Source organism: Chenopodium album, chromosome 22 (genome assembly GCF_948465745.1).
Source record: "Chenopodium album chromosome 22, dcCheAlbu1.1, whole genome shotgun sequence".
In the NCBI taxonomy this organism is placed as follows: Eukaryota; Viridiplantae; Streptophyta; class Magnoliopsida; order Caryophyllales; family Amaranthaceae; genus Chenopodium; species Chenopodium album.
The window spans coordinates 37,467,709-37,481,895 of NC_137855.1; the positions used below are offsets into that span (position 1 = coordinate 37,467,709).

General features: G+C 31.9%; 1 pseudogene; it reads left to right on the forward strand.

Moving 5' to 3' along the window:
- Positions 1-9,377: 9,377 nt before the first annotated feature.
- LOC145604346 (uncharacterized protein At4g26485 pseudogene) lies at positions 9,378-13,275 on the forward strand (annotated as a pseudogene).
- The last annotated feature ends 912 nt before the right edge of the window (positions 13,276-14,187 follow it).

A 14,187-nucleotide genomic window follows, 5' to 3' on the forward strand; every position in this document is an offset into this window, starting at 1 on the left:
ACAACTCTTGGATGTTTATCAATGTCTTGGCTTAAATTCTCATTATTACGATCATATCTCAATACTTTGAATGTGTTGCCAATACATGTCTCGACTTAAATTTTCACAATTACAATCATATTTAGTGTAATCATTATCTTGTCAAGTTGATACTGAACTTCATATTGAAAATTTTGAACTTTTCAAAATATTCATTTTTATGCTTCAACTGAGCACAAGTAGTGATCTTATCACAAATGAAGTTTCATTGTCTGTCTCTAGCCTTTGAACCTTTGGTTTCTTACATTGATATGTATTCGACCTTGAGTTCTCATCATCATTTCTCTAAATGGTGACTTTGTCAAAGTTTCAAATTAGAATGATAATTACATATATCAATGGATTCATAATTCAATGATATTGAAAGTCCATCCCTTTGGATCTTCCGCATGCAATTTTCATTTTCATTCGAATAAATTGACATATTAGAGACAACTTATATATATAGAAATGGTTTAACTATTTCTATCATATAGAACTTTAAACCTATTTAGCAATTCAATACACATTATGACTCAAAGAAGCATAAAATAACATTTATTCCACGTTTTGAATCTTCGATGTTTAGTCATTACTAACATTGAATGGTGTTTTGATATTGACAAGAATGAATAACATTTATTTAATTCTAACCAATTATTAGTGGTGAAATATTGGTTCTACTTGTAAAGTTGCAACTTTTGCTTCCAAACTTGTAGATTCTACTTGTGAAGTAGCAACATTTGCTTCTAAACTTGTAGATTTATTCCTCCTTTAGCTAATTTCTTCCTTTAGTTCAACCAAATTGTGCAATGAGTGATCTAAACAAGACATCATATGTCCAAGAAGTAGCAATATGCTAAATCAATTTCTATAATATAATTCTTGAATTGGAACATTTCCATTCTTTTACCTTCCAACTATATGAGGTAGTTTCTAATCAATTGGAATTGGTCCATTTAATTTGAAACACTTGTTGTTCATAACAACTTTTAGCATGTAAGTAGTTCTAGGTTTGAGAAGTAGCAACTTGTTTGCATTTCTTGGCCTATAACTTCTTAATGCAATCCTCATATATTCCTAAACCTTTCCCGTTTGAGCCACTTAGAACATTTCTCTTAGGTTCAAAATGATACTTTGCTTAACTTGTTTAAGCACTTTTCATGATTCTGCTAAGTCTATTGTATCATTATTTATATTTGAGTTTAATCAAGTATTAAACTCTATATAAAGTAGATGAAGAATACTGTTATTTGATCAACTTTTGATCATAGAGATTTCCAATCATTTTCTTATATTCAATCATATTGAAGATAAGAGATTTTATTGGACTTGTACACTTGTCTTTTGAGGGATTGTACCTCTCATCTCATTATGTCCCTTGAAACATTTTTCAAAATGAAGATGTGTTGGTATTTTACTCAAATATTTTGAATAAAACCAACCTTAGACATGTGACATGAATTTCTAAAACTTGCCTTTTAGAACAATCTTAGCAAAATTGGAATATAGGTTTGTGGATTATCTTTTAAACCTTTTTGAGAACGTTTCTCAACTTTATTTTCAATCGAGGAGATTATATATAATAATAAAATTAGAACGACATGTTACTTACAAGTAAACGCAAAATTCAATTATGTTTATTAAATTTAAAGTACCATAAGCGAATTAAATTGGTAACTTTAAAACACTCTATTCAATTTAAGTGATCCCAACTTGAATTAAGTGATTCCAAGATCCTTTATTCGTGCAATAATTAACCGGACTGAGGCCCTGCCATCAACCATTACATTTTCAAGGTGAGTAAACTCTTTACTGATTACAACTCTTGTAATTCTTGGTTGAATAATTAACCATCGCATGTTTAATTATTACTCTTAGCTTCAAGGTTCTAAACGCTTTAGGTAACCTTGTTGAATATAACCAATTAAAAGTGTAGTTATGCGGTCCTACCCCCACTTCCCCAAGATATATTATGATGCTCTGCTGAGGCCGACCCATCACAAACGATCAAGGTTTTCGTCGGGTTTTTAATTGGAAAAGCTGCATCAATATTACTGGGATCTAGATTTATTATGTTGTGATTAAATAGTGAACTCTAGCGCATCATCACAAAACATCAATAAAATCTAACATGCATAAAATATTGAATGCATAAATAAGACATAGCATGGCCCCTAATCCTAAGAAAACTAATAAAGTAAATGCTCCCACTTGAACCATCATGGATCGCATCCACCTTGCTCCTTTGGGCCTTCACTTTATGGGCTTCTTGGATTAACTGCAACCTGTAATTCTACTCTATTCTATCTACTACTTAAATAAAATAAAATAAAATTACAAAATACTTTATCGGTACGTAGACCGTACTAAGATTACAAAAATACATCACGATGCGCAGATCGTATTTAGCAATCTACTGGGCCATACTAGTCATTATATAGCAATAAACAACATCATATATTATAAAATTGCCACATAATAAATCACTCATCATGCTTTCCTAAACTACAACATCGAATGTTCACAATTAAGGAAACATGGCATCTAAATATCTCATATTTTAATTAATGTAATTAGATAATATCATATATTATTCATGATCATCAATAAAATATCATATATTCTAAATTAGTCATGAGATAGAATCAAATCTTATTTTAATCCTAAAAGATAAATCATATTTATCCTCAAAGATTATCCTAACAAAGTTAGGAAATTCTATCCTAATTACTAGCCAATCACAATATTTTAAATCAATTATATCCAAAAATAATTATGGTATAATTACATTATTTAAATAAATTATTATCCTTTTGGAATATGCTCAGAATATCCTAACAAATCTTATCCAAAATTAACCACTTTAATTTAGGATAATTACCAATTTAACAACTTAAATATGGATAATATCAAATATAACAACTTTTGAATATTTGATTTTATCCTAAAATAAAAGATTTTATCCAAATAAAACCAATTTTATCTTTTAAAAATAAAAGATCATATTTTCAAAATATTTTAACTTATCCAAAATAAAATTGATTTTATCCCAAAATAATTCATAATTATCTTGAAATAAATTTTCAAAAACTAATTTTTTTTTTTTTGAAAAACCGTGACTGCACGGTTGCTGGCCACCGTGGTTGGCTAGCCGGAGCTAGCCACGGTGGCTGGCCGCTTCACAGCAGCCACTGCCGCAAGGCAGCAGCAACCAGCAACAGAGGCAGCCACGGCAGCAGCGTGCAACGCTTGCACAGCTGCTGCCCCAGCCACCAAGACCGCCGCCCTCCCTTCCCCTCCCTCTTGGACCACCGCCTGGTCGGCAGCCGCCGTGGCTGCGCCACCCAGCCGCGGTTGCCGACCTTAAATAATTTTTTTGTGTTTTTAATTTAATTAAAACAACATTTATCATAATTAAATTAAATTAGTCCATAAGATTAAAATTAAATCACATTCAATTTTAAAAATTAGGGTTCATCATAAAATTAATTCCAATTTAATTATAACTTTTAAAATTAAATCTATGATCATACATAAAATATTTTTATGCATAAATCAACCCAATTAAAAATATGAAACATAAAACAAATCGAATTAAATCAAAATCAAGCACAAAAATCATATTTTAGGGCTATAAATTTTGAAATTATTCGAAAATTAGGGTTAGGGTGTTCGAAAAATTCGAACATATTAGGGCATAAATTCGGTCCTCTTTATGGCTATTTGAGCATAATTAAATCGCATTTAATCTATTCCAAAAGTTTAATCACATTAAATATAATAATCGTACCATAATTAAATATTCTCCCTCCTAATTGAATTAAAATTGTGGATTATCAAAGAATTATTGGCAATATGCGTAAATGCAATAGGCTAACTGATACCACTGTAGGGTTTTATAGGTACTACGCAGCGGAAATAACATGAATCATATTCATACAGTACCTAATCTAAGGATCTAATGCATAACACATAAAGCACAAATAATTGTACCTTTGAAGCGTGATTCCACGTGCGATCGAGCAAGAACAAAGGGAGATAAAGAACCCCAAGCGTGATTCCTCTACTTGGTCCACGGGCACAGATTAAGACCTCCACTAATGCTAGTTAGTCGTGACTGAACGCTTCAATCAACCTTCAACGGAGAGGAGAGACATACTAACCAAGAACCACCACGATAACCACCACACGAGCCACCAAGGGGTGGCCGACCGTACGGACGTGAGGGGAGGAGAGAGATAGCCGTGAGTTAGAGAGAGGATTAGGGTTTTGGGATTGGTTGCCTTGATGTCAAAATTCACTGTGTGTGAATTATGACTGCTTCATACAAACCCTAGGCATGGATCTTATTTATAGATCTCATCTCTAAATAAGAGCCCATGTCAAAAGCCCAAAACCTAATTCCAATCTAACCATGCTAGCCCAATCCAATTCATGATTAGTTAATTGCTCATGAAGCCCATTAATGGGCCTCTTACTTGCTTAACCCAATACCCTTGTTGTGTGACCTCATAGGATCCATTCTATAAGGCTTTGGGCTATTTAACTAACCCAAAGATCAATTATCATATCTAGCACCAGATATTGACGACCCTATAGAATGAACTTATTATCTCCATAATAGTGATCCTTGATATATCTAATAATTGCACTTATCGAAGACATAACTCCTTCATTTAATACCTACAATACCAGCACACGACACCGCGTGGTCGTCGAATAAATACCACCACGATCACTTTTTTTGTTTAATGAAACCTGGGCCCTCTTTTCCAGCATTGACTCCCACTTTCTGGCGTTGACCCATTACTTTTCCTACTTGCTGCCAATTATTTGTATATTTGCACTCCCCTTTACTTTTTCCTCTTATTTCCCTCCAAACTATTTCCCCTCTAATGTCTTTCTCATTCCTCCATGAATGCTCTGCAATTCCATCAAATCAATTTGGGTTTCTCTTTCTGATCTCTTTCCTCTGTTGCTCTTAATTTATTCCTCAACCATTAAGTAAGGTAAGTTTATAATCATCAATTTTTTTTTACTGGAATTAGTATTAAAAACTGGGGCTTTTTTAAGAGGAAAGAAAAACTCAAGTATTTACTATTGCCGTTGGCTAAAGGAGGAAGAAAGGGGTCATTTGGACGCAAATCGAGGTTTCCTAATTACAGAGCGAAGTACAAACCAGGTAAGTTCTTCAATTTCGTATATATTGAATTGCATGAATGCACAACCACAAAAGAATTAGAGAGGAGAGAAGAACTATGGAGCGCTACAATGGTCATCACTACAATTGTTGAAGAAATTGATGAAGAACCCTAACTTACCTATCAATTTATTTGATTTGGGTGATGATTTGCCCTAATTTTGGATGGAGTGATTTGGAGAGGTTTGCCCTAGAATATTTATAGGGGGAAAATAAGGGAGCCAAACAAAAAAGGGGGGAAAATTACCTAGCTGTGGGTTGCAAGTAGGAAAAGTAATGGGTCAACGCCAAAAAGTGGGAGTTAATACCGGAAAAGATCAAAGGGCCCAGGTTTCATTAAACAAAAAAGTGACCGTTTTTTGGTGTTTAGAGAGCCACAAAGGCAGATGATGAGAATCGATCCCAAGATCTCTTGGAAACGGGAGGGGAGCTCTAACCACTTAAGCTACCGTGGTGTTTTTTTAACAAAAAATGCTTTAAAAGGTTTTTTCTTGCAAAATGAGACATTTAAAAGGTTTATTCTGACAAATTATCCTTGATATTTTTTACAATTTATAACTATAATAGTTTTTCGTTAAACCTTTGAATTAATCCATAAGGTTTAGTGTTCCTTCGTATTTGATTTAGAATATAATAAGATGAAGATAAAGACATAATTATTATCAAAATAATTGAATAACTAAAATAAATTTATAACAATAGTTAATTATTCTTGTATGCATTACCTAGTTTGATAACAATTTTAGCAAAAAAAAATAGAGCCGATATATTTAAGATTTGCAGGTATTAAATGATCATATCTCCAATCCATATATTTATATATATATAAATTTTTTCCAATAATGTTCTAATTTTTTTTTTTTAAGATTATGTTCTAAATTATTTTTTTCAGCTTATGTTCTAAATTTTTTTTCTATGTTCTAAATTATTTTTTCAGCTTATGTTCTAAAGTTTTTCCTATTTTCTAAGTTTTTCCTACTTATGTTCCAAATTATTTTTAATAATGTTCTAAATTGTTTTTTAAACTATGTTCTAAATTTGTTCCTATGTTCTAAATTATTTTTTCAGCTTATGTTCTAAATATTTCCTATGTTCTAAATTATTTTTTATTTCAGATTATGTTATTAATTATTTTTTCGACTTATGTTCTAAATTATTTTTTAACTTATGTTCTAAATTATTTTTTCAACTTATGTTCTAAATTATTTTTCTTATGTTCTAACATTTTAGTTGTTCATGTTCTAAATTTTTGCTATCTTTTAAATTATTTTTCTTATGTTCTAAAATTTTCTGCTTATGTTCTAAATTTTTTCAGCTTATGTTCTAAATTTTTTTTCTATGTTCTAAATACGAAATTGTCAAAATTATAGAAATTTCATTACTAAAGGATCATTTTAGATGGTTAGATCGATCAAAATTAATAAAGGGCTGAGATTGGTTCTTATATAAGATTGGGTTCTTATATAGAAGAGGGTTCTTACATGAGCCTTCCTCTATATATATATATATATATATATATATAAAGCATAGAAAAAAACATGACTAATCAATAGATTAGATGATAAGACTTCTAAATTCTAATGCATAATTTTGTGGTTATGAGTTTCAAATCTCATGATAGACATTTTCCATTAGAATATGCTCATAGTTGAAAAATGACATGGGGAGGGTGCCACATGGAACATAAGCGTTTTTAGGAACGCTTTTTTTTGGAAAAAAAAAAAGCGTTCCCAGGATCGCTTATGTAATATATAAATAATAATAATAAAGTATGGATATCCTTCAAAAAAATAAAAATAAAGTATAGATAATAATAGTAATAAATATAAATATAGAACTATAAACTATAGATTATGAGTAATTATTTTTATTTTTTTTTATGCAGAGAATATGAGTACTTATATTTTAAAAAAAAAAATTGATAATAGTAGTACTCCCTCTGTCCCTAAATTACATTCCTCTTTTCTATTTTTGGTATTCCAAAATTACATTCATCCTTTCTATTTTTGGTAAGTTTTTTTTTAGTAAATCAACTCTCGTTTTCTGTTTTGTATTTAATGATTTCTCACTCATCCTTTCCTAATCTCACTCATAATCCTTGTGCCAAATTACAATGAATATGATTAGTTAAAAATTTTCAATTAGGAGCATGTGATTGGTCCTTTTTTTTTGCAAATGATTGATGACATGTCATGAGTAATAACTAATCTATCTTTGTAGATCCCATTGCATTATCTAATCATTGTTACTCCCTCTGTCCCTAAATTACATTCCTCTTTAGAAATTTACACGGGAATTAAGGAGGGAAGAATAAGACAAATAACAATAATTAGACAATGCAATGGAAAGTACAAAGATAGAGTAGTTATTACTCATGACAAGTCATCAATCCTTTGCAAAAAAGAAGGACCAATCACATGCTCCTTATTAAAAAATTTTAACCAATCATATTTATTGTAATTTGGCACAAGGATTATGAGTGAGATTAGGCAAGGATGAGTGAGAAAACATTAAATATAAAGCAGAAAAAGAGAGTTGATTTACTAAAAAAAACTTACCAAAATAGAAAGGAGGAATGTAATTTTGGAATATTAAAAATAGAAAGGAGGAATGTAATTAAAGGACGGAGGGAGTATTTGTCTTATTCTTCCCTCCTAATTCCCGTGTAAATTTCCAAACAGAAATGTAATTTAGTGACGGAGGGAGTAATAAATATAAAAATAGAATTATAGACTATAGATTTTTTTTTTTGGAAATAAAATTGATTCATAAATAAAGTCATACGACATCTACAAAGAGATTTAGATCTTATAAATACATAATAATTGAATCAAATAAAAACATTCCGTAAGCAAAGTTACGATCGTTGTTGCAAATCGTACATTCTTCCTACCCTCTTTCATATCGCTGTGATTTACAGCCTTCATCGGCGAGGGAGTCTATCGATCTGTTGTAGCCGTGCAGAAAATTTTCGTTTGATTCGCTAGATTGTAATCGAAATATTAACCTCTTTTTCGATCCCGCACAAAAACAATAGAAAAAACACACAAAAACAAACTGTTTCGGGGTTTTTTTGTACATACCCGAATGGAGGGTGTGTACGTTCCTCGGGAGACAGATTTGCAATGCAACAGTCGAACGGCAACAACGGACTCCGGGGGGCCGGAGGTCCGCCTCCGACGATCAAGTTAGTGATCGAAATAATGTATTTTTAGAGAGAGAAAGTAGAGAGAAGGGAGAGTGATTGTGGGGGACATTGCCCTTGGAGAATGAATTAACTCCCCTTGAACTGATGTGAAGATTAGTATTTTATAGAGCATTAGGATATGTGCCTTTTAGGTCATTTAACCTAAAAGGCTCTAGGTTTGTGGGCTTATTGCCCATTTTCACTCTTCTATCATTGAGTGACACGTGTCATGCTCTAATTGGCTCATAGAGCGCTGAGCTTGCGGACACGTGTCGCGGTGGCATTAGTCCACAAATAGAGGGTATTTTTACCCCAAACACAAACAATTGGGGCTTTCCACCGATAAAAATCGATGGAAGCCCCTTCAAAATTCAAATGGAGGCTAAGGTTTTAGAGAGAGAAGAGAGGAAAGAGAAGCTATATATATTAATTGTTTATAATGAATAATTATAGACTATAGATTATGAGTAATTATTTTTTATTTTTTATTTTTTTGATGCAGAGATTATGAGTACTTATATTTTTAAAAAAAAAGAAAAAAAAAAGAGATTATAGATAATAAGATAAAGCATATACGGAGTATATATTTGAGTTTTGTTAGTAAATCTCAAAGGTTAGTACGAGTAATTATTACGAGTAAAAAAAAAAAAAAAAAAGGTCTTCAAGTCATTGCACTTTGCATGCAACTAGATAAATTCACCTACATTTATTACTCTCTTGTCATAATTCTATGTACTCTTTTATTTCTCTAGTAAAACTGTTAATCCAACCTCCTTTTCCTCGGAAACTTAAACATCCTTTCAAATTCCAATTAACATCCAACAATTCCTTTAATCAGGCGTGCACAGTCTTAAATTAAATGCTAAGTACTTTTGAAGTGGTATTCTTTTGTATAAATTGGAACCCAATCGATTGCCCAATTAACAAACATTTTCTCACATTTTCTTAGAGTATTAGACAATACAAAAAATGGGTCAAATCTTGTCCAACTTATGGAGGAAGATTTGTCGAAAGCCAAATAATAAAGCACCAAAATCAGATAATAATCATAAGGCCAATTACCAAAAATTATCTCATGATGATGATAACCAACAACAAAGCCATTGCATCAACATAGTCGATCATCACGACGACGTTCAGTTGATCTCGGGTTGTTCGAGTCCTATCGATACAATCGAAAATCATGAGAACAACTTGGATCAATCAAACTCTCACATTGTGGTTGATTTGAGCAGTTCTCATGAAGAACATGCTAAGAAAAAGAAGACATATAAACAACAACTATTAAAAGATCATGTTGACCAAGTTATACCAGAAGCAGTCTTGGAAAAAAACGTTACCACTACAATTAGTCATGTGTCAAGTGTTAAGAAAATAGGGCAATATAGCAGCGCTCAAAGGATACTACTTGTCGGCGAGGGCGATTTCTCTTTCTCGGCTTGCTTGGCCGTTGCTTTCGGTGATGCTACTAACATTACCGCCACTTCGCTCAACTCAGAAGGTACGTACCTTACTAAGGGCCTGTTCACATTTACTTAATTTCAATTCAGTTCAGTTCAGTTCAGCTCCAATCAGTTCAGTTCAGTTCAGTTCAGTTCCAATCAGTTCAGTTCAGTTCAGCTCTTAATTTCCCTCTCACATAAAATATTCATTTCAGCTCAATTCAGTTCCAATCAGTTCAGTTCAGCTCCAATCAGTTCAGTTCAGTTCAGTTCAGCTCAGTTTAGTAAATATGAACAGGCCCTAAGTTACGTACTTTCCAAATAATCTCAATGTTCGCTTTCAGTGGTCAAATTTGGTCATATTTTTCTTACAATCATATATATATTAAAAATTCTACAATGTCATTCTTTAAAAATGACACCATAAAATGCTGACATTGCGAAATCTGATTGGATTGCATTTAATATTTTTATTTTTATTTTGAATTATTTTTAATGTCCATAATGTATTAAAATTGTATTTATATCATGTATTTTTTTCAATACATGAATTTATATTATGAAAATTTATTTTTATAATATTAATTAATTATCATAATAATACTTATAATTAAAAATAGGGGTAGTTAAACACCGCCCTCAAATCTCCGAGTAACGCCCACAAAATAACCTAAATTTACAAACGTACCCTTACCCTTACCCATTTCACTCCACTCCAAAAGCTTTCAAAATTTTCAGCTAAATTACAAAACAATAAAAAAAAATTGATGAAAATCAAAGAATGTGAATAATTAATTTTCTTACAAAACAACGATTAGGGGAAAACAAAATCAAAGATCAGAAGAGATTGGGTTTGTAAGCAAGCTTCCCCCCACTTTCATCCTATTTTCAGGAGAGAGAAGATTTCAAAGAGTATTTTGCTTCTTCCCAATACTACTACCACCACCTCCTCCCTTTACTTACAGAATCACCACCACCCACACTTCAAAAACATCCCAAACTGTAGATTCGCATCACCGTGCGCGAAAATGTCGATGCAGTTTAAGGGGAAGGCCGTTATGGAGGACGCCGGCACGCCAAAAGATTTTTTTAATTTTTTTTTTGTTTTTCTGAAAAGGGTGAAAACGCCCAATTATTTCGAAATCTCTGGGTGAAAACACCCAGAAATTTCGAACCACCGATGGAGGTTCGTAATTTTTAGGCGTTTCATGTGGAACCGCCCAAAAATTTCAAACCACCATCCAAGAGTCGAAATTTCTAGACGTTTCCTACTCTGTTGTGCGAACATAATGGGCATTTTGCCCAGAATCTATTTTTTTTTTACTCCCAGAATTATTTTGTAGAGAGAAAATGAAAGAGAGATTACAGACGCGAAACGGATGAACAATGCCTTCCAATCTCCAATGCCTGAATTTGAAAATCAAAAATTGGGAAAACTCAACATCATCGTATTACATTGAATATTGTTAGTGTTACTGTGTTAGTAATAATATTATTATTATTGATTATTGTATTACAGTATTATTGTGGTTGTTAGTAATAGTATTATTATTATTAGTATTGTCTTTATTATTGATTATTGTTTGTTGTAATTGATTTTGAAAGTTATGGTTGTGAACTTGTGATCGATGGTTGTTGCTTGCCTCGTTGGTGGCTGGTGACCACTAGAGAAGTAGAGAGGATAGTCAAAATATTTGATTAGTTTTATAACAAGGGTAGAAATGTATTTTTAGGTTTTAAATGCGGGCGTTAGTTGAAGATTTGAGGGCGACGTTTAGCTTTCCACTTAAAAATCACGATTATTTAGAAAAAAAAATTAAATCACAAAATTAAAGTGTTCATCACTGTTCTTCATCAATGTTCTTCATTCACAAACATTTAATGTATTCTTCATCAACGTTCTTCATTCATCCACCCAATCCCAAACATTCTTCCTGAAATTGACCAAAATCGATCCAAAAATATCCCCAAACTATCCAGGTAAATTTACGTGAAAGCCGCCACAAACACACCCCCAAACTGCTTCACCAAAAATCGAACAAACCACCATGAAAGACGCTGGTAAAACGCACCGAACCTACCCCAAAAACGCACCGAAAATACACCTGAAATTGCTTGAAACTCGCCAGAACCTTGAGCTACCGCTGCCGGACCTTTGTGCGTTGAAAAGCCACCGCGTTCCGCACCCTTATCGCTGCACCCTAATTGCCTATAAATCTATAATCGCACGGGAGAGACAAACAACTTGGTTTTTACATAAATTATAATTATCGAACCCTAAAGCCGAACATTGTATACAATTAAAGAAGCAGATTTGAAAGGCCAATAAAAATCTGATCTTTGGAAGAATTGTTGGTCAGATTTTTGATTTGAGTTCCGACTAAGATCTTGAGGTTGGTATTACAAATGAAGAATGATGATGAACAATCAAGAACAACAATGATGAATATTTGATTTTTTAAATTTTGATTATATAATTTAATTTTCTAGATGATTTTTTAAAAATAAAAAATGATTTTCAATGTATTCTTAACAAAAAATACATGTATTTTCAATTATACATATATGTATGATACATTGTGCCTATTAAAAATAAAGGAAAAATTGACCAATAATAACATGCCACGTCAGCGTATTATGGTGTCCTTTTTTGAAGAATGACATAGTAAACTTATCCTATATATATATATACCTCTATGTGTAATTTTAAACTATCAACCTTATATAACTGTGAACATATTTACGTGTCTAAAATAGATGTTAAAGTTATTGTGCAACAAATTGGATGGTTCAATAATGTTAACAAAAGTCACAAAAATGTGCTATATTTTTTTGCTAGTAATTTTGTGACATTGTTAACAGAATTTTTAATCAAAAACTACGGGAAGTTCATCACCAACAAGACAGCGTTGGTGACTCGAGGTAGCACTGTCCTTCACGATGTCGACGCCATGAAAATGGCGAAACATCCTCTTGTTGGCAGCTTGGTGTTTGATCGTATCATTTATAATTTTCCACACAGTGGGAAATTTGGTAAAGATGATGATGATATACGGTGAGGAACTAAAGCAAGTATTTTCTTTTCTATCATATCTACTTCATTATGAGTTTTTTTTTTAGGCAAGATATATTTGTTATTTTTATTTTGCAGTACACATAAAAAACTTGTAAGGGGTTTCATAAGAAATGCAAAGAAGATGATCAAGGAAGATGGTGAGATACACATTACATCGAAATCGAATGGAATGTATCTACGGTGGGATATCCCGAAAATCGGAAGTGATCAAGGACTTAATCTAATTCAAGAAATCAAGTTCAAAGTTAGCAAGTATCCTGGCTATCACACCAAGTATGGTTTCGGAGGCGATAAGGATTTTGATTGTAATCCTAGCAAAACCTACAAGTTTGCACTGTCTTCTAATTGAATCCTAATGTAGTACGTAATAGTATGCTTTCTATTTTGCATTCCTAGTGTTTGTATCGCAAGAACAACATTGATGTAATCAATCAAATGAACAAGCTATATTGGTATTGGTATCACTTTATTTCATATCTTATTACATAAAGATATTAGGAAGATATTATGGGGGTGTTTATTTGGTTGGCATAATTTTGGTACAACTTTGATATACTTATATTATTAGTCAATAATCAGCTATTCAATAAAACACTAGTCATTAATCACATATAAACCAATTCCCTCAAAAAAAAAAAAAATTAAAATAAAATTATAAACCAAAGTAAAATAGTCACAATTCACAAAATGTACGTGCAAAGGATGATGTACTCAATTAGTCAATTGCACCCATTTTTTCATCTTAAACTGTAGAAGGAGCTCAAACCAACAATATCATTATCATTTTCCAATGAAGGGGGTGGGTGTACATCATGTTCCTGTGCCGTTACTTAAGTGTCCACACATCCTTCTTTGACCTCCGTTTTAATTTATCATTTTCAAATATCAAATAATTTACAATTTCTACTAAAAACAAATTAAAGATAATTTCTACTAAGGGCTATGCATAACAATCAACAATTTCATATCATTAATTCTATTTTTCTTGTTTCAATGGAATCTTATAGTATTATTAATCTAGAATTAATCCATCCAAAAAATGTAATTAATACTTTTCTAGTTTTCTTACCTGCACAATTAATTACTATGAAAATGCTTTTTTCCAAAAAATAAAAATAAAAATCAATATCATCATCTTCTAATAAGATACCTTTATTTGATCTATATGAATGAAATATTTTGAACCAATGAAGATTGGCTAGGCATGGAAATAGTACTCCATAGTTTTGTTTGGATGGGAGTACGTAGAAACAAATTAAAA